At 37.8% G+C, this 25,684-nt stretch overlaps 1 protein-coding gene and 1 pseudogene across 3 annotated transcripts in view; both read right to left on the bottom strand.

The window, feature by feature from the left end:
* The window catches only part of NCALD (neurocalcin delta), a 476,133-nt gene that overhangs the window by 219,161 nt on the left and 231,288 nt on the right, over nt 1-25,684 (bottom strand). For all 3 annotated transcript variants that reach the window (XR_001882851.1, XR_001882849.1, XR_001882850.1), the window contains exon 4: nt 16,814-16,894. The gene's annotated coding sequence lies outside the window, so the exon portion shown is untranslated. The remainder of the gene's footprint in view (nt 1-16,813; nt 16,895-25,684) is intronic.
* LOC108520199 (phosducin-like protein 3 pseudogene) lies at nt 2,575-3,293 on the bottom strand (annotated as a pseudogene).

Genomic DNA, 25,684 nt, shown 5'->3' with positions numbered 1-25,684 from the left:
ACTCATAGGTGGGAACTGAACAATGAGATCACTTGGACTCCGGAAGGGGAACCTCACACATCGGGGCCTATCACTGGGAAGGGGGAGGGGGGAGGGATTGCATTGGGAGTTACACCTGATATAAATGACGAATTGATGGGTGCTGACGAGTTGATGGGTGCAGCACACCAACATGGCACAAGTATACATATGTAACAAACCTGCACGTTATGCACATGTACCCTAGAACTTAAAGTATAAAAAAAAAAATTGGCATGATTTTAGGCCACTACATTTGCGGCTAATTTGTTACAGAAAACTAATACAGCCTGATTGCATGGGAGTCCTGCCACAAAGAGCCAGGGATGGGAAGGGGAGACAAGGTGAGGGGCTGCAGGTTCCATGTGCCTCTTGCCTCAGGCACCCTAAAATATTAATTGATAACAATAAAATCTCAAAGTCCTGTTTTAATAAAAGAGTTAAACCAAAGTCTACATACTTATACTAATTTTTAAGTGTCATGTCTGTGCAATGACTAAAATTGTAGGTATTGTTAGCATAATGGCATGTAAGTTATCCTCCCATTTATGTATTTGTTATAAAATCATTCAGGAGTATGTTACAAAGAATAATTTAATCAAATCATGATAAACCAGATGTAAGCAAGAAAAAATATTTTATTGGGGCTTGATTTCATGTGTCTTTTTGACAAGCTTCAAACCGAAATTCTCTGTATCAAATTTCTCAAATATTTACATGTGTTTTCTGTTCCCAGGAAACAGACACCATAATATTTCATTTTACAGTTTGAAAATTGAGGAAATTAAAAACAGAAAATACACTAGTTCATGAGCATGGGACAATACTAATTCACCAGAAGAAGAGGGGACTCAGTTAGATGTTGTGTTCTTTCCAACTCAGCCTCCCATCACTCTCTTTACTTCACATACTTAAAAATTTCCCCCCATCAGAAATATAATGACTTCAATAGTTTAGATATAAAGAAAAATGACTTTTCCCTACTAAAGAGCAGTGTTAGAAATGAGTGTTTCAGAGAATGGACAGAACAAATACCTAATAAGAAAACCTTTTCCCATAGTTCCTGTCTTATTTTAGGGGATTCTATTAAAGTTTGATTTGGCTGTACATGTACTCACCAAGGTCCCTTTGTTCACATAAAGTTCATATGAAACAAATAAACAAGAATAAAAATCACATAAAAGAGAGTGCACCTAATAATCCTATTTTTTTTTTCTGTTCTGATGATTTAAATTGTTACTTTGAACCATTTCAGGAACCAGGCAAGGGTAGTAAAGTGGGCTGTGAAACTCACTTTAACTCAGTGGCCCTCACCCATGCAGTGAATTCCCTTCCGGAAGAGGCCAACTCATCACTGCTGCTGCTGAGATTCATGTACTCTACACAAAGGTCTGACTTAGTCAAAGCATTGACATAGTCTTGAAAATTCTGAAAAGTGAAAGATGGTCTGTTTGTTTTGTTTTACGGGGGGCAAAGGTCTGGAGAAATAGGATTTGGCCCACAGGTCAGCCTCTACAGAGACTCAAGAAATGAGAAGAGAAAATAAAGAGGGAATGAGGAAAGAAACAGTATCTACCAAAAAGGTTCAAAAAGGGTGAAAGGGACTATGCTCTATACCCCTCCACCCAAAAAAGAAAATGTTCATGAGTTATCTAAAGAACATCTGGCCGAAACTGACCTGAAAAATGTAATTTCAGATGAATGTTCTCTCAAGTCTGGAAAGAAACCAAAACCTTATTATAAATATCCTAGTTGAGGTTTTAGAAAAACAGTATATGAAACTGCATTTCATGTGTTTGAATGCAATTTAATTCTTAGGTTTTTCCTACATTCAACCCAGGAAACAGTAATTGATAGTATTCCTGGTACAGCTTAACCAAGAGCTTCTTGTCTTTTGGCTGAATCTGTCCTGTCTGCTGTATGGACCATACCTGATTTCCTCAGAGCCTCCCAGTTCCTGTGCCCTTTTGGAAAGGATGGTAATGATATTAGCACTCCCTCTTAATAGGCACTATTTTAAATAGAAAATCTGGAAAAGCACAAAACAATACAGAAGGTTTTTCCAATCAGCCTTTGTGCAGCTGACTTGGCTCCTAACATACCTCCCTCCTCCTAATCAAAATTCTAGATTGGAACTCATCGGCTTCGACAGGGGCCCAGCACAATGCATGCTAGACCCCAACACAGTTCCCCTCAACAGGGCTGGGACCATCTGCAGGCACTTACTTCAGCTGTGTGCCAGGGGAGATGTTCCCAAACAGAGATATTTTAATCCTCTGGAATTCAGATTTTCTTTTCTTTTTTCTTTCTTTTTTTTTTTTTTTTTGCCATACCAATAGCTGGTTTTAATTTTTTTTAGAGGAAATACTATAGTTTAAAAAAAGAGTTCCAAAATATTTAACAGAATTTCCAGCAATGATTATTTCTACAATGTAAAGAGTTGAAACATAATTTATACAAAACTAAAACCAGAACGATTCATTCTTACTTTTCTTTTTTAAAAAAATCCAGACAACTTGTCACAAGAAAGTTCAGCATGTGATAGCAGCTGCAGCCTCAGTCACCCTCAGAATTGCTGTCCCTCCTCAGGGCACAGAGCTCCGCACTGAGGACAGCAACACATCTTTAATCGGATTCTTATGGTTTTCCTCCAAGTTCATCTTAATTGCTCCAGATTCAGACAGTTTCCACCCCAACTCATCTCTTGTCAGGTTCATGCCGCCAGACACGAGAGGACTGATCAAGTGAGCCTTGATGTCTTCTTCCAGGTAAACAGATATCATGGGCAGATTCCTATCAGGATAATTGGGTATGCAGGTTGTTGAAAATGGCTTTGATAAATTTGACATCAGGAAACTTCCTGGCAAGTCCACTGAGGTGCTGATTTATCAGGGCACAGAGGGGAATTCCTTGTTTATAAAGGTGCAAGATGACCCACAAGCCCTCACCAGCTTTGGTAACTTCTTGAACATAATACTTCCTTGAGACCTCCAAAACTTCTCCAAATGCATTCTTCAGTTGAATTGCTTTCCACTCAGCGAGTCTTGGCCATCTGTACATTTCAATAGCATGTTCATCCTCCTCATTAAACTTGTCTTCATCATCCTCCAGCTCTTCCAAAGTCATATCTTTGTATGTTGTCACCACTGACTGCTGCAGGATGCGCCGCTCCTCTTCTGCCTCCTCTTCCAATTCTTTTAGACTTTTCTTGGTGGTAAGATGCCCTTTTTGCCTAAGATGTCATTCCACACAGTGTCTGTGTTGGGGTCCTGCATCTTGTTTCCAATCGCTCAAGCCAGTTGTGCTGCGAAATTCAGATTTTCTAAAAACATGTTTACAATTTAAATTTGGCTGACCCTTGCAGATATGTGGGCCTAAGTCAATCAAATCTATATCATGATAAAGGTTAAGGTCCTTCCCTTTCTTAATTAAGTATGAAAAGATGCTAGAGAAAGCCTACAGTCATTTCTAACTCTTTCTGTCTGGTAGTCTTAGATCCATCTTTCATGCCAAAACTATATGTCATAGAGGAGCTGACCTGTTTAGAGCATGATTCCAATAGCAGGAAGTGTATTGAAGAATATCATACTTTGGGCCTCCAAGCTGAGCCCCTGTGTGTATCTAATCAGTTCTCACATCATAAGAGAGAGAGAATCCGAAAGTCCAAAATGAGGAGGAAATGAGGATCTCTGCAAAGTCTCTCAACTTCCACTAATGCTTTGCTTCTAAGAGCAAATGCATTTCTCTGCAGCAGTTTTCCCCAGCACTCCTCTCACTTTTCTGCTGCTTTGTTTTGCTTCAGCTAATTGCTCTTTCTCTTCAGCATGTTCCTTTCCCATTGACTTCTGTTTTTTAAGCCAGCATAATACCTTTCTTTCTTCTTTCCAGCAGCCCTTGGCCTCTCGGGAAGGCTTAGTCATTTCTGCACTACATTCCAAATCAAAATAAAGTGAACAATCTCCAGTGCCTTGGAAAGGGCTCCCTTAGATTTTCATTGAGAATGGCTTTTTCTGTCCTCCCAAGGTCTAAGATCACTGGAAGAAGGACACTGAAGGCAGTGAAGGCTCCAGAGCTCTGTCTCTCACCTTCATGGTGGTGTTTCCCAAAGTGTGAAAGGCAAACCACTAGAGTTACTCAAGACAATTTTAGTGGTGCATAGTTATGGTGGATTATGGTTGTGCATTTATTTTCATGTGCTTTAGAAAAAAGTATAGCAGGCATATCCGATTTCAAAGCTATTCACAGCTATAACTGCTGCTTAGGGCAAATGTAAGGTAAAATATAAAGAGGGAGTGATCTAAAGAAAGACATTAAGTAAACAATAATATAGATAGAATGTGATATAGTAAAAATCGTGGAGATGGGACCTGAATGGCAAAAGCCTGGGAAATGCTGCTTGATGGAAATGACTTGGACCTAAGAAGAATGGGACATGATGTCAGCTCTGGCCATACTGCCGCCCCCATTGCAAAGCCCTGAGCTTGGGGTAGAGGGTGGGAAAGCAGCTGTTAGTCTATGAATCACCAGGCTAAGATTCACAGTTTCACACCAGGGACCAAAAATACTCAGAAATGTTTCTGAATGGATAAATCAACTTCATATTATGCTATAACCAAGGATAGCATTGCCATTAAATTTACGATTAGAAGCACCCTGATCCAAAACTCTTTCAGTGTGGAGGCTAAAGCCTGCAAAGGCCACATGATTTGGCCCAGTTTCACCCTAGGAAATAGTAGCAGCACTAGAACTTAGACCTCAAACATGATCCATTCTAAATCTTTCTACTACATTTTACTGCTAGATGTCTTTCATATGCCCAAAAGTCTTAACTACTCCTGAATATATCTAGCTAGATTTCACAGAGTAGTAGGAGATAAAATCAGAGAGGTAACATGGGATGGGGGAGATTGTGTCAGAACTTGAAGGCCCATTTGAGGACTTTCAAGACCCCAAAGGTGGAGCTGATAGCTGTATCTAGACACTAGAGAATTAGCAGTAAACAAAAGAGACAACAAACTTTTCCATTGTAAAGGTTTACATTTTAATGGAGGAGAAAATCTAGAATCTGAAATTGCAAATTACCTATGTCTAAATGCCAAATAAGTAATGGCCCAGGATGATAGGGTCCACACTGGGAAGGGTTTCCATGGATTATCTGGCCAGCTGGGCTTTGATGGCCCCTTTCAGCATTTCCCACACTTCTGCTATATCCCAACAACCAAAGGCCCCCAGCCGAACAGCTGCATTTTCCTTAATCAATTTTTTTCTTTTTTGAGACAGGGTCTCCCTGTGTTGCCCAGGCTGGAGTGTACAATCATAGCTCACTGTAACCTCCAACTCTTGGGCTCAAGTGATCCTCCTGCTTCAGCCTCCTGAACAGCAAGGACTACAGGTGTGCACCACCAAACCCAGCTAATTTTAAAGTTTTTTTTTTTTTTTTTTTTTTTTTTTTTTGTAGAGACGAGGTCTTACTATGTTGCCCAGGTTGGTCTCAAATTTCTGGCCTCAAGTGATCCTCTTGCCTCAGCCTCCCAAAGCACTGGGAATACAGGCATGAGCCACTGTGTCCAGCCTCTTATCCAGTTTTTAACTCCTCTCCTCTTCCTAAGTAGAAGAGGAGGGAGGGAGAAAAGGGGAAAAAACAAACTGGCCAGAAAGAGAAAGGAGAGGAATCAATGGAAACAATGATTCTTCTACGGAGTATTTTAAATCCTGAGCTATGCCAGACTAAGTTACCTGTGTTAATATTTTATTATTACATTATTAAATTGACAACATAACTGCATAGTAATAATGACTAGCCACTACTGAGAGTTTGCTGTGTACCGGGAAGTAGTCTAGACAGTCTGACCAACTTGATCTCACTTATTCCTTACCACAACACTATGACACAAGTACTATTATTTTTCATTTCACAGAAGAAGAACTGGATGATCAGAGAGGTAAAGTTCCACATCCCACAGCCAGTAAATGGCAGAGTACAGTCACAGATGTCAGGATGCTGGACTCCAAAGTCCTGGCTGTTCGTCCTGTTCAGGGAACTCCCCTCCTCAACAGGAGGCAACAGCTAGCTCAGGCTGTCCAGTCAATGCACCATTCACACAGGATTTCCCTCCTTGCGAGTGTTCTTCTCAAGAATAGGCCCCCTCACTGACCCTGTCCCTTTCATCACTTCATTGTCTTTTTTCTAACCTCTCTGCTCGGTGCTCCATGTCCCCTCATTAGTTACTGGGGTAATGGATATCTCGGTGGTTTTTGCTAGATTTCCATGACCATTGTGGTCTGTCTCTATTTCCCAGCACTTCTCAGCCTTTTAATTCTCTCCTCATTATTGAAGCCAGCATGGAGCAATTTTTCAAAACATCCAATTAGCAAGTGCACAGAAGGAACTGGGTCCATAATTAAGTAATGATTCCAAGATGCAACAAAGCAAAAGCAAAGCCAAGGACGTGGAAGGCACCAAAAACTGAAACTGCATGAGGAAGATGTTCACATTCAGGATCCCTCCCTGGGAAGGACAAAGAATTAAACAATGTGCTCACTGATTCAAATCCCTAAAGCACCTCCACATGTCCTGGAATTGAAAAGACATCAATCACTGGGTGACAGTCCCAAGTGGAACATCTTTCCCCTCCAGGATGAATGACTGCCTCTGTTGTAGTGGTGAACTGATTCTCTATTGTTTTTATGAGAGAAGCTTGGCCCCTCTTTCGTCTCAAAACTGTTCAACTCTTTCAGTGACAGTCTGTCTAGCTAGATGGTCCTAACCTCTGGGATTTCTTACTCTTCCCCAAGCAGAAGTCAAGTTAATATACCAGGATTTAGGCCAGGCGCAGTGGCTCAAGCCTGTAATCCCAGCACTTTGGGAGGCTGAGACGGGCGGATCACGAGGTCAGGAGATCGAGACCATCCCGGCTAACACGATGAAACCCCGTCTCTACTAAAATACAAAACTAGCCGGGTGAGGTGGCGGGCGCCTGTAGTCCCAGCTACTCGGGAGGCTGAGGCAGGAGAATGGCGTAAACCCGGGAGGCGGAGCTTGCAGTGAGCTGAGATCTGGCCACTGCACTCCAGTCCGGGCGACACAGCGAGACTCTGCCTCAAAAAAAAAAAAAAAAAAAAAAAAAAAAAACCAGGATTTAAGAGATCAAGCTAGGATGACTGTGGAGACAGAAAAAGGAAACATACTAGAGGAATGCCCGGATTCTCAGATGTACAGTTGCTATTCTAATTTGGAGAAGAAAGGAGGGCTTGGATGGAAGTCTACCCAGATCAAATTCTCGCAGACATCAACTCGTTCTCCATCACACAGCATGAAGTGTAAATGACAAGGGAGTGCTGGCACAGTTATTAGTCAAATTGCTGTCTTTTCATTAGGAGGAAATAGGGATTATGTTTGCTTTTGATTATTATGAACAGTAGTTGCTGCCTGAAAGACTAGAGACAACAAAACAAATAGCCTGAACAGTGTTATAGCAAGTTCCTGCATCTCACAGGACATCATGATATACTTGCCGTTAGTGAAAATTAGAAGACGTATATAGACCATCACAGTTGTAGGAATCCTTTACCACTTTTTCTTACCTGCAGCCTAATTTCCTTTTGGTTCTACATTGTGCTAATGCCAGCTTTCAGGACTGATCTCTGTACTTAAGGGAGTATATCTAAACCCACTCTACCAAGCCACAGACTAAGCATTTTGCTTAATACCATGGCAATGGATACAAGCAAAGTTAGATGAGAAGGAAAATAAAATGTCACCAGGACATTTACAAGACATAGTACTTATTGCTGCTGCTGCTCAAATCAAATAATAGTAAATACTTTATGCATGTTGCTAAGCAACATCACATTTTCAGTCCTTAATAACTGCATTAGTAACACAAGATGGGACAAACTACATTTTGACATCGATGAGACGTTTTGCCTTCTTTGAATAATCAGCCTAAGCAACTGATGATTTCCAGCACAAAGTGAAAGTGGTTATCTTTTCTCCCCCGGCTAGGATATGTATGAGAGCTCAGTGGTAAATTTCCTATTGGAAAGACTAAGGGTTCTCTCTGCTAACCCATTCCCCCACAAAGTCTTTAAGTCTTAAGTAAAAAATAAACGAATTAATAAATAACATTCTTTCCCTGAAATGTCTCCTCTCAGCTATTGTATATGTGTATGTAGTAAGTGCTAGAAAACTGTGAATTTTAAATACAGTTAAAGATTTGAAGTAAAATGCATCTACAAATACATATCCTTCAGATTCAAAGATAATACTGATTTCAAGGATCTTATGTGAAGATAATCAACATTGCAGCAGTCCCAGATTCTGTATTAATGACAACCCTCTGGTTTACAGATACTAGAAGGTTGCTTAGGGTGAGCTGCTAACTAATGACTTCTTGTCCCTCTCCCCACGTTACCCAGCATTCCCTGATTACCCAGAATTCCCAGTTACCCAGCATTCCTAGTTACCCTGCATTCTCTGGTTACCCAGCATTCCTAATTACCCAGCATTCCCCCATTGATCCAGCATTCCTGGCTACCCAGCATTCCCCAGTCATTCTGCATTTCTCAGCTACTACATAAGCATTAGTCAGAAATAGTCTGCAAGAAAATAACCTTTTCAACAAGATTTTACCAATGGAATTCTGGAAGCTTTCATCTCATTAGAGGAACAGTATCGCATAAAAGATACTATGTATGAATGTTATAACACAGACCCTGGAGGCAGACTCCCTAGGAGGAATCCTGATTACACAATTTCCCATTTAAGTGACTTTGGGCAAAGTAATGTCTTTGTGTCCCTTTTTTTCTCACCTGTTACTGCAATGATTAAATAAGTCGATATATATAAAGTACTTAGAGCAGTGCCTCCTTCTGGCTCTGGGGAAGAGCTGTTTGAACACCTCCCCATCAAAACAAGCAAATACTGCAGTTAGTAAAGGAGAAAAAAGCTGAGTCCAGAATGTATCTTTAGGATCTGTATTTGTTGCTTTTATATTTCAGAGGAAGCCACTGATCTAATGAAGCTAGAAAATACTAAATTTTGAACTCCTATAACATCAAACTGTTACTAATTACGGTTCTGGGCATATGCCATATGTTTCCCAGAAATAACAAATGTTCCACAGAAAAGTCAGTGGCCAAGGGTGGGAAAAACATATAGTAAATGTCCTTGTTTTTCTTGGCTGTTAACATTAATATAATGAAACATTCAGTGAAAACTATGAACATTCAACTGCAACTTCCTACCAATTCAGAAGACATTCTTGAACTACTGAAAGTGAGAGCTGTTATGTTCAAATAGCGTTGTCAAGTAATTTATTAAGACTCTTACATTTTAAACTTTGAAAAATGTTACTCTGTTACACTGGTAGATGCTAAACTAATTCCATGTGATTCTCATTTTCAGAAATACAATTTTAGACTGTTCAAGAGTTTCAGTGTTTCTCCTTGAGCTGCATAATAGAAAGCCGTTTTGGTTTTAAATATAATTTTGTTTTTTACAGGGGTTCCCTTGTACAAGGAACACATTTCTCTCATACAGTCTTGCTATTTAAGAGGCTAATTGTTTTAGATTTCTTTTAAACTTCCTTTATTTTACTTAAGTGAACTTGAAGTAAGTGAATTTTTACAACTCTCCAGTGAAAGAAAATTAAATTATTGATCAAGTGATCTTTATAAGGAGGTCATACCAGCACCAGGAGGCTAAGATTATGTTTTCTTTTAGTAGATTTTACATTAAAGAGCATGTATTTTAAAAATAAATCAGCCTGATAGTCCCATTTATTCTTATTTTCTGTTATAAGTAAAGGATGATGATCCTATAGGTGTTAAAAAGTGATCAAGATCTAATCCAAGCTACTCTGGAGGCAGGAACTGCTACTGACAGAACCTCTGCATGTAATCAATGTGCTGTTATGTGACAGTCAATGCCATGTCCTAGGATTATGATGATGAAAAAAAGCAGCCCTAGGTTCTGTCCTCATGGAGCTTAGAGTCTAAGACAGCACTGCTTAAAATGTGGTCTACGGATCAGTCTTATCAGACTTCAATAAGGCAAATACAGATACTGCAAGTAGTTATCAATAAACTTTTATAGCAGCTGGATATTGCTGCAGCACCCAAGTGTGTAATCAAGTGAACTCATCTCATTGAATGGGGTATGGAATGGTTTGGAGATTGCCAAACTTGCATGGTGAGTTTCCTGTGGTAGATTCTAAGTACTGGTAGTCACAGACAGAAGGACACCTATTGACTTGTGACGAATTGGAAAGTTTTTCAAAAATTGAATTCTCTCCCAGATAGTATGAAAAGCACTAATCTAGTGCTTTCAAAGCATTATACAAAAAAAAAAAAAAGAGACAGTTTAATTCCAACTAAGAAAATTTGAGAATGTTTTGTCAAATAAATGATTCTTAAGAGTGGATTAGAATTTGAGGGGTAGAAATCACAACGTGAGAAGGGCTATGGAGGCAGAAAAGTGCAAAGATGACCCGGGCTACCTTCTTCATTGTGGCTGGAATATGATATGGGGACAGGGCAAAGGGAGGTAATGGAGATAAATGTGAAAAGATGGATTGAAGCCAGTTACTAGAGGGCCTCGAATGTCATGAAAAGGAGTTAGAACTTTATTTTTGAGATAATCAGAAGTCCTTAATATTTCTGAACAGCATCATGACACAAAAGAAGCTCTATTTTCCAAATAATATTGGCTCGTTTGAACTATATGTGACACTTTAAGGCAGGAAGTCTTTAAGTGAGGTGAACAATAACAGTAAAAAGGAATTTCACTTTCATAAAACCACCTAACAAAATAAATATCTACTAAAGTAAAAAAATACAAATAAAAGGAATTTTATTTAAAATAATCTCTTTAATGGTGTCATATATTACTATATGTCTAAGTACATTTTTGCAATTTGAAGTCTTCCCTGCACCACAGCACAGTAAAACACCACTTTAGAAGATCTAATCATGTATGATTGAAGTAATTTTGAAATACCATTTCTTAGCTTTACAGTGACAGATAGAACACATTCTTCCCATTTTCAGAAACGTTGATTAAGCCACAGATAATATGGGAACATTAACCAGTATACTATTATAATAAATTACACTAAAATGTCAAACACCATCACCAAAGGACACAAGAGCAGCACTTCTTTCCTCTCTGTTATTCTCAGCTTCCTATAAAACTAGAATTGATTTCATTAAATGTTCCTCATTTATGTCTCATTTAAGTTTAGTGCCAAGGCACCAAAAGGCTCTTAATTCTTGCAGCTGACTGAAGTGGAGTCTTTGTGGCATTAAGACTCTCATAAACGTATCTTCTTCAGAAACAGCTGAACCACTAAGTAAGCTTTAAACTTTGAGGGTAAAATTTTCTAAGGTTTTAACAAATGAAATGAGACTCCCAGAAAAACATATGATCACATTAGAATTTTACATACTTGGCTGAGTAAATATCTAATTATTTCATCTTATAATTCTGGTTTGATAATATCATCTTCAATGTGGATGTGAGAAATACAGAACTGTAAAGATACCATCCTGTTAAACTGAAAGCTATACATTTAGAATTGCACACATTTGTGATACAACTACAATACAAGGCTCAAACAGAGCAGTGTGAGTCACTGATCAGGATGCACTAAAGCAGGGGTGCTCAACTGAGGGTGATATTTGCCCTTCCCAGGAGACATTTGGCAATGTCTTCAGATGGTTGTCATGACTGGGGCATATACTATGGGCACCAGGATACTGATACTGCATACTGCAATACATCCTACAATGTGCAAGACACTCCCTTCCAGAAGAATTACCTGGTTCAAAATGACAATAGTGCTATGTTGAAAAAAACTTGTACTAAAGGATCACATTAACAACATGTCCATCATTCCTCCCAGTTCTAAGATTCTTGGCATATGCTATGGTCTGAAAGTTTGTGTCTGCCTCCCTCCCCAAATTCATATGTTGAAGTCCTAACCCCCAAGGTGATTATATTAGGAAGCGGAGTTTGGGGCAGGTGATTAGGACATGAGGGTGGATTTAGTGTCTTTATAAAAGAGACCCCAGGGTCTCTTTTCCCCTTCCACCATGGGAGGATACAGTGAGAAGGCACCATCTATGAACCAGAAAATAGGACCTCAACAGACACCGAATCTGCCAGTAACTTGATCTTGGTCTTCCCAAGCTCAAGAACTGTAGGAAATAAATTTCTGTTGTTTATAAGCCACCCAGTTTATGATATTTTGTTATACAGAAATAATCACTTTGATTCATACAGTAGGAAAGTCAGAAACAAGGAGGTTCCTGAAGATTAAAACAGATAATTATTATGCCTCCCTTTGATATAATGAACTACTTATATCAAACCCTCTGCCTTCTGCAAACAAGACCTGAAGGTAATCCTCACCAGTGCCCTGGTGTAATTCCACTGATGTCAGTCATACTCTCTATAGCTATGCAAACATTGCATCAAGACGTCTTCCAGCAGACCTTTGTAAACGACAGGCACAGTTGAAAACCTTAAATAAGGTTCCAGGCATGTATTGTTTTCTGTGTTGTAAGTCAGTAATGGCTTTAAGAAGCAATATGAAATAAGAACTTTTGAGAATGTGGGAGAGAAATCCCTCTCCTTAACTGTGTACATTGATTCTAAGATGTGAACCTTTTCTAGAGATGCTAAATGTGCAAAATGTATACTGCATATTAAATATATAATAAGGTATCATAAGGCCTTTTGGTAAGAAGAAATAGAAAGAGGTCAGACACTTAGGGAGGCCAACACAGAAGGATTGCTTAAGACCATGAGTTCTAGACTAGCCTGGGCAACACAGTGACACACTCTGACTCGACAAAAAATACAAAAATTAGCTGGGCATGGTGTGCCCTTGTAGTCCCTGCTACTCAGGAGGCTGAGGCTTCAATAAGCCAAGATTGCATCACTGTACTCCAGCCTGGGCAACAGAGTGAGATCCCATTTCAAAAACAAACGAAGAAAATAAAACCAAAGAAATAGACTCTGAAATGCTCTCCCTCTCAGCTCCTTCTCCATCAGTGTTAGACTCGGTGAGTTTCATTTAAGTCTTCATATTGCTCCCTTCCTCCTCCCCTCACCACTCCAGAACGAGGCACAGGGAGGACAATGGGATCACTACTGTCTCAGAAACAAGAACAAATTAATACAAAGCCTGGTTTCCCTCTCTTGTTTTCCTCTCTTGAAATTTCTTCAAAGTCTTTGATTGTGAATTGGGTACTATGAAGGACACCTGTCCTGAACATCCTCTTAGGAATTCGAGAGCATATGCCTTTATTTAACTAAACAGAAGAATAACCACACTTACATGCAATACAATTTATACTTGAAATTGTTTTTAAATTGTATCTAAAGACCTACACTACTTACTTATAAGCAAAAACTTAGTATAAAACCTATACATTGCTTATTGGCATATTGTCTGCCTGTTCCACTAGAATTTCAGATCCATGGGAATAGGGATTTTGTCTTGGGTATATGGGCTGGGTGACTAAATGAATATCTTCTCCCTATCAGCAGAATCATTATACAATTGCAAACTCCTTTTATTTTTACAGAAGACCACAGGACTCATTTCCTGTTATAAACTACTCATGTTAGTTCATTTATTCATTCTCTACAAAGTCTTTCATGACTTGGCTCCTGCCACCTCTCTCGCTTTCCCCCATAGGATGCCCGCCTTGCTCTCCAGCAACACTAGCTTTGGCTCAATTCTTAGTAAGCTCCATGCTCCCTTCTACCTTAGAACCTCTGCTCTGGCCATTCTTCTGCCCATCTCCCACACCTTCAGATTTCTGCAGGGAAGCCTTCCCTGATCCCCACTGAGACTAGGTGTGGTACCTGCATTGTATAGTCTCATAGTTACTTGTTTTTGCTGTTGTTGTTTTCTATCATAGTACTTAACACATTTGTAAAATGTATTTGTGTGATTATTTGATTAACTTTGCTCCCAATCCCACTCTTCTCAGCTGTATGCCTTCCTGTCCCTATTAATATCCCGCCATCTAACACAGTGCCTGTCGCAGAGCAAGTGCTCGATAAATAGTTATTGAACAAATAAATGAGTTATGTTTCTAGAAACATAATCTGTTACCAAATATGTAAGTCCATGTTACACCATATCATTCTTCCCTAGGGCTCAAGTTAGTAGGTACTTAGTCAACATTTGTTGGTTAATTGAAATCATCATTCATCTCCAGGAAACACCGTTCTCCTATGTCTATATGACACTAAAAAATTTGTTGCAAAATTGCTGGAAAATAAACTACTCTCTTTCTATTTTTTTCTACCTACTAATACAAAAGGAGTTTGTTTTGTTTTGTTTTCGCCGAATTTATTAGCTGTTTTGGAATTAAGAACATGACTGGATGGAAAATAGTTGGCAGGGAATCAATTACTCGACTGATGAGTATTTGTCTCTGTGGCTATATTTGAAAACATCTGGAAGCACACTTTCATTATCCTCTGAATATTTGGTGTCTTGTGCTCTGAGTCTCTGAGATAATCTCTCTCCATATTATTCCTAAATGAAAGGTATTCTGTTCATGAAATCAATGTTTCTTGACAGAGGGGAATTTGTGGGACATTGAAAATACAGAAGAATGAACTCCTAGGCTAAAAGGGCTAAAACAGCATTCATTCTTTTAAGAGGAGAAGCAAAGAAGTCTTGGTTTAGAAAACCACAGAAAAATGGAATTCCATGTAACATCCTATAAGTAAGAAGCTAGTCACATAGGGAGCCTTGGGAAGAGTACAGATTTCCTGGGGACCTGGACAAACCATCCTGGCTTAAGCAGGCTAAAGAGAGATATCCAAACAACAGGAAATCAGTAATAATTGTATACCTAGAGTCTATTCATATACCTTGCTTTAAAATAATTTCTTTACATGTATTCCTCCCATCTGTGGTTATCTGGACTTCTGCCACTAGGCAATTTTTACTAAATTGTCTGAAATTCTTGAACAAAATCCCAAAAAGCCCAAGAAATTTGGGCAGTATTTGCTAAGTCAGGCCATTCTTATGGAAAGCCCCTGTTAGGAAGTTTAACCTCTATTGAAGAGGTCATCCTCTTCCCTGCCTTGCCCACTACTCTCTCGAGCCCGCTAATAGTCAAGCAGGGAGTGGCTTCTTCACTGCCCCAAGAGCTTTTCTGTCAATTTCTCATCCAAATCATCCTCGTTTGTGTCTGGCAGATGCTGCAAACCTGCCGCATGAACTCTCGCTGTCTCCCTTTGCTCCATGTGAATGAGAGATGAAGTCAAGCTTATTTGAAGCTCACTCTAGCAAGGAATTACCTGCCCCTGAAACAAGAAACACAGAGAAGGACCCAGGTGCTGCAGGAGGGACAAAAATGACTAGAAGCCAATAGCATCATATTGATTATCCACACCTCCATGCCAAGGGGAAGTGTTCTTATCTTAAATCCTATTCAAGCTTTACTGTCTTTAGGTAAAAACACACATTTTCCTATTATGCTTTAGCTTGATGTCAGAAAGAGCCAAGGAACTAAAGCAATGGCGACTGCCATGTCTCGGGTTGTGATATCCATAAATAGTTCAACCAAATTATCTCAAGAAGAAGGAGCTTCCCAGACTGCATGATCATTACTAGTTACAATGCACAACTCTACCTTGGCCTCCAGGAGAAATGCAAGAGGGCTGAGACTTAGTTCTCAATGCCATGAGGAAAGAAAAAACATTAGATTTTGCTTAACATGACTTCAAATATTTCATTACTCTTCTATAGATCTCATTAGAAGGACTGGACTACCAAATTTGGAATAAAAACTTTTCACTTTCACTTTCTTATTACATCTAGGTGAGCCATGATGCTCAGGTAGTAATTAAACCATAGAGACTTAATGAGGGAAAAGGAAGTGGGATGAAAAGAGCTAAGTCTACTCAAGTTTCATTTGATATTAGTGTATCTTCCCTACCCTCATTTATTTTATTTTCTCCATTTGTTCCTCATACACAACTGTTTGACCAAATAAATATCAGATTAATCTTCATGCCTTTTTTCCAAACAGGCACAAAACATATTACTGAGGTCTAAGCCATATGATTTTGCCTGCAATTCTTCACTAGCTCTTGTCTGGGGCCATTAACTTATTTTGAAAAGTTTCCAAGAAATTCAGTAGATTTCCCTTCCTGAAAAGCCAATTTCCTAACTGTTCAATGAGATGGCTTTTGAGAGTCATATCAACAAATTAGGAAAGTAATAATGTTCCTCTTCTAGCAGGAAATTCACTATTGCTGGTGTTGCTGCCCTAATTATACTATAATAGAATTTCAAAAGAATCTTTTTTGAATTAGAAAACATCCCATCTACTTGCTGCATAATATCCTCTTCAATCCTCTATACTAAATGAGTCCATTTGGAAAGTAAGGAGGGGTATAAATTACTTTTTTTCCAGGAATCAACAAGCCAGGTTTTTTACTCCATTATCATATGTCCTGTTTTGTTTTGTTTTGTTTTACTAAATGTCTTACACTTAAATAAGGTTTCCGTTTAATCAGTCATTAAAAAAGAGAACAGATTTTTTTTTAAATTAAAATGGGTGTATAGCTTTCTTTTCAGTAACATACACATTCATCAAGAGTTAAAAATGGAAATGGCTACCCCATGACAAAGCTTATTTTTCTACTTAGCAAATACAAATATATAAACACACAGAAACCTACCTAGGATACAGCTTTGCATTTTGAATCATAATTTACACAATTTAACCCTTTCAAGAGATTAAAAAACTAACTCACAGTATGCAGTCACTCAATGCCTGGGATCTTGGGGCCTTCCTCAGTATGGCGACAGATTTTAATACCAGGAGATCAGATGCCCTGCAACCGAGATCACTCATAATTAGTGAATATTGTACTTGAACATTTGACAGCTTTGTAAAAGTTTTGGTGAGACTGTCACTTTTATTTCTTTTGTAGGTGCCTTCACAAACAGGAAACACGCCTCCAAGAACACTGATGTATATTAGCCTAATTGGTTTTTGGTTCAAAGTACTCAGGAATGAGTCTTGTAACCCAGAGGTAACAGGCACAGTCCCCAGAGTATGAATCAGCTCCGAGCATCTCACTGTCAACTCCTCTGGACAGATGCTATGCAGACAATTTATTACAGGGAGAAACAGGCACATGCTGAGTAACATTCAGGCCTTATGGCCTTAATTCAGGAAGGATTATAAACATTAGAGTAAACTAACTTAAATATAAATATATACATACACACATATATTAAATACGACATTATTTAAATATATTTCAATTATTTAAAGGAATAAATAATATGTTAAAGTAATAAAATATATATAATTTTTCCTGGAATATATATAGAAACTATCACTTAGGAATCATTTGGTTACAAGTAACAGAAAACCCAGCTCAAACTCACTTATACAAATAAATAACAAAATAAGGAAATATTTGGTTCATTGAGCTGGGGAAAATCCCAGAAATAAGATTGGTTTTGGGAAACCACCAGTTTATTGTATCATTCGATTCTAGACAATTCTCTTGGTACAGGTATTCTTTGTGAATTGGCTTCACCCTCAGGCTGCTCCCCTTCGGGTGCAATAAAAATGGTTGTAGCAGTTCAAGATCACATATCTATCATCCAAGAGGATAGTGTCAGTGTCATGGCAGTCTCAATGAAAGTTCTGAGGTCATTCTGATGGCCCATTGCTGAATCGGCCACTGTATTTTGGGGTCTCATATGTCAAATGTCTTAAACTAGTCAAGGCTTATCCCTGGTGGTAAGAGTAGGGTCAATCCAAACAAACATCACATAGAGAGACATTGGAGGTACTTAAAGGAAAGGGAAAGTGGGAAGGGCATCAGCAAATGTCCACCACAACAGTGCTTCACAATAATCTGAAGACTGATATTTGAGGATGTGTTTGTATAAAAACCCTAGTACTCAACTTATCTGCAGATGTCCGAAAGAGAATGAGTGGAAGTTCAATAGATATTGATGACCCAAGGCTATATATTTTGTTGGATTTTTTTTTTTTTTTTTTTTTTTTTTTTTTTTGCGGAGTTAGGGAGACAGAGTTTCACTCTGTCACCCAGATGGGAGTGCAGTAGAGCAATAATAGCTCAGTGTAACCTCAAACTTCTATGCTCAAGAAATCCTCCTGCCTCAGCCCCCAGAATAGCTGGGACTACAGGGATGCCCCAACATGCCTGGCTAACTTTTTTTTTTTAATACAGATGAGGGCTCACTATGTTGCCCAGGCTGGTCTCAAACTGCTGGCCTCAAGTGATCCTACCACCTCAGTGTCTCAAAGTGCTGAGATTACAGGCATGAACCACCACACCCAACCTGAACTTTCTATCAACATTGGATTTGCTCTCTGAGAAAATAGTTCAGAATATTTCCACTCTGTTTATTAAGTGCATTTTACAGTGTATGACGCACTCTTACATTTGATCTTCTATTTTGCCATGAAAACAACCCTGTCAGCAGTGGGCAGGCATGCCCACTGGAAGCTTAGACAGTGGGGCAGACACTGCCAGTTGCCTATCCAATCACAAGTCTTCCCTTTTCCCTTACAGAATCTTGATTTTGTCCAGGGCAGGAATTTGCTGTGTTAAGATTCAGCTAAGAATGGTGGCCAGGTGGAACAATTTTGGTTCTGGAGATGCAAACAAGCCGAAGTCACTAGGTAGGGCTCCCGGAAAAGTGCTTTCAAAGGACACTGGCATTCACTTTTTGTTCTTTGCCCTTCCTCTTCATCATGCCTGCAACTCTGATGCAAAGCTGGAGGAAGAGCTATCTCTTGCAGTCATGAAGTCACAAGCATGAAAACAAAAGCCACATGCTGTGAATGAAGCCTAAACTGAAAGAAGGAGCCACTGCACTGGGCCTGGCTTGCCTGCTTCCAGGCTGTTATATGAGAAAAAGTAAATCCTATTTGGTTAAGCCACTGTAGAAGGATCCTTGTTACAGGCCACTGCACATAATCTTAACTGATACAAAGAGGTTTCTCAACCAGGTGATGACAGATCAAGGCTTAAACACAAGTCTTTCGACTCCCTGTCCAGTGATATTTCTAATAAATTGCATTACCTCTTCAAAAGCAGAACCCATACTCTGAATGCTATACAAACAGGCATTTTAAATGCCTTTTCGTTTTTTTTTTTTTTTTCCCCAACAAATAGCTTATTTAAATGATCTGAGACATAGCTCAAATGGTGACAGGGGATTCATTGCTTTTTGTTTGTTTTACTTTTGAACATGAGGCACTCAAACATTTGCAAAAGTTCTACAGCAAGAATGCCTTGGCTACAGCAAAGAAAAGCCAGGTCATTTTACCAAAATTTATTTCAAGGCTACCTAAGGAAGAATTAGCCAGCTTCCCATATCTTGTAGTGGATGAGGGTTTTCTTCCTTGATTTTCTCATCCACTCGGCTATTACAAGATAACAGGGTTCTCATTAAGTGTGGAATAACTGAGCCAAAAGTAAAGGAGGAACCATACCCAAAGAGTAATTCCAGAGGAATTAAAGATTTAGTTGTAAAAAGCAAAAGGTTTAAACTTTTAGAAGAAAATATAGGGAAACATCTTTCTGATCTTAAAATGGGAGAGAAGTTCTTAAGGCATAAAAGTGTTAACCATAAAAGGAAGGCAGGCCGCGCGCGGTGGCTCAAGCCTGTAATCCCAGCACTTTGGGAGGCCGAGACGGGCAGATCACGAGGCGGATCACGAGGTCAGGAGATCGAGACCATCCTGGCTAAGTGAAACCCCGTCTCTACTAAAAATACAAAAAACTAGCCGGGTGAGGTGGAGGGCGCCTGTAGTCCCAGCTACTCGGGAGCCTGAGGCAGGAGAATGGCGTAAAACCCGGGAGGCGGAGCTTGCAGTGAGCTGAGATTCGGCCACTGCACTCCAGCCTGGGCCACAGAGCGAGACTCTTTCTCAACAAAAAAAAAAAAAAAAGGAAGGCAAAGTTGATAAATTCGCAACCGTAATATGAAGAGCTTGCATTCATCCAAAGGTACAATGAAGAAAACAAAAACACAAGCCAATATGTGAGACAAGTTTGCAACACTTGAAATGAACAAAAGATCAGAATTCAGGGTATATAAAGAGATGTTATACATCGGTCATAAAAAGACAACACAATAGAAAAACAATGAGCAGCAGATCTGACAGGCACATCACAGAAGAGAAAAACATTAATAGTGAATGGATGTAGGAAAAGATGAGCAACCTCATCTTTAATTAAGAAAATGCAAATTAAACTGATAGTGGGGGGTAGAAATTGATATAACCACTTGGAACAATTTAACCTTGTCTTATGAAGTTGAATCTCTCACACCCTCCATCTGAGCAAATCACTCCCGTGTACATTCTCTAGTGCTACGGTTTGAATGACAATGTCCCGTCTAAAATTTATATTTATATATAAATTAAAATTTATATTAAAACTTAATCCCCAATGCAACAGTATTGAGAGATATGGCCTGGGTGGTGGTGATTAAGTCATGAGGGCTCCACCCTCACAAATGGGATTAGCACACTTATAAAAGGGCTCCAGGTTGAAGGGAGTGCCCTCTTTCCCTTCTGCCCTTCCGCCATGTTGAGGACACAGCATGTATCCCCTCCTGAGGCGGCAACACTCTTGGAAGCAGAAACTAGGCTTCATGAGACACCAAACTTCCTGAACCTTGATCCTGGACTTCCCAGCCTCCAAAATGGTGAGAGATAAATTTCTATTAATTATAAATTACCCAGTCTCAGGTATTTAGTTATAGCAGTACAGACAGACTGAGACATCCAGAGAAACTTTTGCACACTTTCCCAGAAGACATGTACAAACATGTCTTTTTCGAAACAGCAAAAAGCTAGATTTAACACAAATGTCCATCAACAGGAGAACAAAGAAATAACTTAAGTGATAGTCATTAAATGGAATATTAGATAACACGGAATATTGATAAACCACAGCAGCATGCAATAGCTTGGGTACACCTTAGAAACATAATGAATGAAAGAAAGCAAGTAACAGCCAACCACATAGAAATGGTATCTTTTTCACATATAAATAAGCCCAAGAATACCAAGAACAAACAATATTTGTGTTGAGGCAAACCCATATGGAATTTTCTTTTACAGTTCCATATTATTTTATCACACATGTACATCCATGTTACCATCACTACAATCAAGATACGGAAGTGTTCCATCACCACACAGAACTCCATCCTACTACCATTTTACAGTTATACTCACCCCCTGGGCCCCCATTCCTCATCTTTGACAATCACTGATCTGTTCTCCATCTTTATAATTTTGTCATTCCTATAATATTAATAAATAGAATCATATAGTATGTGATCTTTGGATATTGTTTTTTTTTTCACTCAGCATAATGTCCTTTAAATTCATCTAAGTTGTTGCATGTATCAGTGGTGTTTGTTCCTTTTCATTGCTGAGTAGTATTCCATAGTATGACAGTACTACAGTCTGCTTAACCACTCACCTATTGTAGGACATTTTGTTTGTTTCCAGTGTTGGGCTATTAAAAATAAAGCTGCTAGGAACAATTATGTACAGACTTTGAGGAGATAAATTTTCATTTATCTGGAATAAGTATCCAGGAGAGTGATTCTGGGTCACATAGTAAATGTATGTTTAGTTTTAAAGAAACCACCAAACTATTTTCCAGAGTGACTCTAGCATTTTATCCTCCAGCATTGTATGGTAATTCCATTTTTTTGCATCCTCTCCAGCATTTGACATTGATATGGTTTGACTGTGTCCTACCCCAAATCTCAACTAGAATTGTAGTTCCCGTAATTTCCACACGTCGTAGGAGAGACCAGGTGGAAATAATCGAATCACAGGGGAGGTTCCCCCAACCAGTTCTCATGATAATGAATGAGTTCTCACAAGATATGATGGTTTTATCAGGGGCTTCCCCTTTCACTGAGCACACATTCTTCTCCTCGATGCCACCATTTGAAGAAGGACATGTTTGTTTCCCCTTCCACCATGATTGTAAGTTTCCTGAAGCCTCCCCAGTCATGCTGAACTGTGAATCAATTAAACCTCTTTCCTTTATAAATTGCCCAGTCTTGGGTATGTCTTTATTAGCAGTGTGAGAACAGACTAATACAGGCATTACCACTATTTTTATTTTAGCTGTTCTAATAGGTGTGTGGTGCTGTCTCATCATGGCATTCATTTGCATTTTCCCAGTAGCTAGGGATGCTGAACATCTTTTCATGAGCTTATTTGCCATCTAAATATTGTTTACAATAAGATATCTCTTTTTGCCCATTCCCTCATTGGATTTTGTTTTGTAAAAGTTGTTGAGTTTGGAGTTCTTTAGTCTAATCTAGGTATGTGTTTTGCAAATATTTTCTCCTAGTCTATAGCTTGTCTTTTCATCCTTCTAACAGAGTTCCTCATAGAACAAACATTTTAAATATGGATGAAGTCCAATTTGTTGATTTTTTTTTCTTTTATAGATCATGCTGTCGATATCATGTTCAGGAATTCTTCAACAGTCCATAGGGATTTAAGATTTTCTGGTATGTTTTCTTTTACAAGTTTTCTAGTTTTATGTTTTATTTTAAGTGTATGATCCATTTTGAGTTGCTTTTTAAGTTTTGGGGTGTCATATATGTGACTATTTTCAGGTTCTCTGTTCTGTCCTATGTATCAATCTTTTTGCTAATTCCACAGTCTTGACTATGGTAGCTATACTAATTTTGAAATTAGGTTCAGTGATTTCTCCTACTTTATTTTTCTTTTTTGAAATTATTTTAGACATTCTAGTTGCTTTTCATATAGATTTTAGAATAATCTTGTATATGTCTCCAAAATGCTTGTTGGGATTTTTATAAGAATTTCATTAAACCTGAATCTGAATATCATTTTGGGGAGAATTGACATCTTTACTAAGTTGACTCTTCCAATCCACAAACACAAATCCAATCCACACTTCTCTACTATTTAGATACTTTTTGATTGCTTCTATTGGCATTTTGTAGTTTTCAGCATATAAATCCCATAAATGTTTCGTTAGATATATACATACGTAGTCCATATGTTTTTGAGAGATTGTAAATGATATTGTATAATTAATTTTGATATTCATGTGTACATTGATAGTATATAAAAGTACAATTGATTTTGATATGTTTATCTTACATCCTGCAACCTAACTAAACTCATTTATTAGTTCTAGGAGGTTTTTTCTTTATAGATTAAATTGAATTTTTCTAGTAGACAATCATGTCGCCTGCAAATAGGAATGGTTTTATTTCTTCCTTTCTGATTTGTTTCGCTTTTATTTGCTCTTCTTACTTTATTGCACCATGTCAAACTTTCAGTACTATATTGAATCGGAGTGGTGAGAGCAGTCATCCTTACCTGATCTTATGGAGAAGGAATTCAGTCTTTTACTATTAAATACAATGTTAGCTATAGGTTTTTCATAGACATTCTTTATCAATTTGAGGGAGATTTCTTCTATTTTTATTTCTCTGAGAGTTTTTGCCATGAATGTTGTTTAATTTTGTCAAATGGGTTTCTGTACATCAGTTAGTATGATTGTGATTTTTTTCTTTAGACTGTTTATATAGTGAATCACATTGAGGATTTTCAAATATTGAACCATTCTTCTATTCCTAGAATAAACCACCCTTGGTTATGGCATATAATTACATTTATATATTACTGAACACTATTTACCAGTATTTTTAGGATTCTCACATGTATCTTTATAAGAGTAGTCTTTATTTTCTTTTATTGTGATTTTCTAGTTTTGGTATCAAAATAATATCAGTTTCATAAAATGAATTGGGAAATACTTCCTCATCTTTTATTTTCTAGAAGAGGTTGTAGAGAATTGGTATTAATTATTTTATAAATGTTTTATGAAATTTTCTAGAGAAACCATCTGGACCTGGAACTTTCTGTTTTGGGAGTTTCTAAATTACTAATTCAATTTCCTCAGTTACAAGACTATCAAAATTATCTATTTTATATTGTATGAATTGTGGTAGTTTGTGCTTTCTGGAAAATTGCTTCATTTCATATAAGTTGTCAAACTTAAATGTGTAGTTATTTGTAGAATGTCCTTATTATTCTCTTTGATGTCTGCAGGTCTGTAGTGATGTCCCCTTTTTAATTCCAGACACTGGCAATATATGTCTTCTTTCTTTTTTCTTTGTCAGTGTTGCTGAAGTTTTATCAATTTTCTTTTCAAAGAACTAGCTTTTTGTTTATTTTCTTTATTGTTTTTCTCCTTGTAGTTTTATTAATTTCTGCTTTTATCTTTATTATATCCTTTCTTATGCTTACTTTGGGTTTATTTGGCTCTTTCTTTTTCTAGTTTCTTAAAAAACCAGTTTCTTCAGATAGGAGCTCAGATTATCAATTTGAGACCTTCCTCTTTTCAAATGTAAGCATTGTATTAGTGCTATAAATTTTCCTCTCAGAACTGCTTTAGCTGAGTCACGTGAATTTTGATGTTGTATTTTCATTTTCATTCACTTTAATGTATTTTTTATTTTTTTGAAACTTCCTTTTTGACCTACAGATTCTATTTGAAAGTTTGTTGTTTATTTCCAACTGTTTGGAGATTTTCCTGCCAACTTTCTGCTAGGGATATCTAGTCTGATTTGATTATAGCCAGAGAATACATTTTGTATAATTTCAATTCTTTTAAATTTGTTGAGGTTTGTTTTATGGTTTATGGTATATTTTGGTATACATTTTGTTAGTCAATTCTTCTGTTGTTGGGTGGATTGTATAAATGTAAATTAGATCTAGTTGGTTGATAATGTTATGGTCTTCTCTATGTTTGCTGATTTTCTGTCCAGTTGTTCTATCAGTTATTGAGAGAGGTGTGTTGAGGTTTTAACTCTCATTGTGAATTTGCCTATTTCGTTTCTCTATTCTATCAGTTTTGTTTCACATATTTTGCAGCTCACATTTTTGGGTATATATTTAGGGTTTGCATGCAAAATATGTATGTTTGCTATGTCTTTCTGATAAATTGGCCCTTTTATCTTTATATAATGTCCCTCTCTGTCCTTGGTAATTTTCTTTTCTCTAAAGTCTTCTTTAACATTACTATAGCTATTCCTGCTTTTTAAAAAATTAATATTTACATTAAAAGATTTCATTAAAAGATTTTTTTCATTCTGTAATTTTTATCCTCCTATATTGTTATATCTGACAGGAATTTCCTATAAACAGCATATAGTTGGTTTTTTTTTTAATCCATTATGTCAATCGTCTTTCATTTGTGTATTTTGGCCACTTATAGTTAACGTAATTATTGATATACTTGGGCTAATAGCTACCATTTTTGTTGTTTCCTGTTCGTCCTGTTTGTTCTCTACTTTTTTTCCTTCATTTTTATTTTCTAGACTTATTGTGGGTATTTAGGACTTTTAAGAATTCCATTTTATTTATCTATAGTGTTTTAGGTATATCTCTTTGTCTTGCTTTTCAATGCTTGCTCTCCTTATTACAATAAATATATACAACTTACCAGAGTCTATTGGTAGAATTCTTACCTCCCTTTACATTCCTTTACCCTTCCTCATTTACAAAATAATTTTCTTAAATATTTATCTATGTACATCAAGAACTACAT

The sequence above is a fragment of the Rhinopithecus bieti genome, unplaced genomic scaffold (assembly GCF_001698545.2).
Source record: "Rhinopithecus bieti isolate Rb0 unplaced genomic scaffold, ASM169854v2 scaffold_47952, whole genome shotgun sequence".
NCBI lineage: Eukaryota > Metazoa > Chordata > Mammalia > Primates > Cercopithecidae > Rhinopithecus > Rhinopithecus bieti.
The sequence above is the reverse complement of the archived record's forward strand: the minus strand, read 5'-3'. Positions and strand labels throughout refer to the sequence as shown.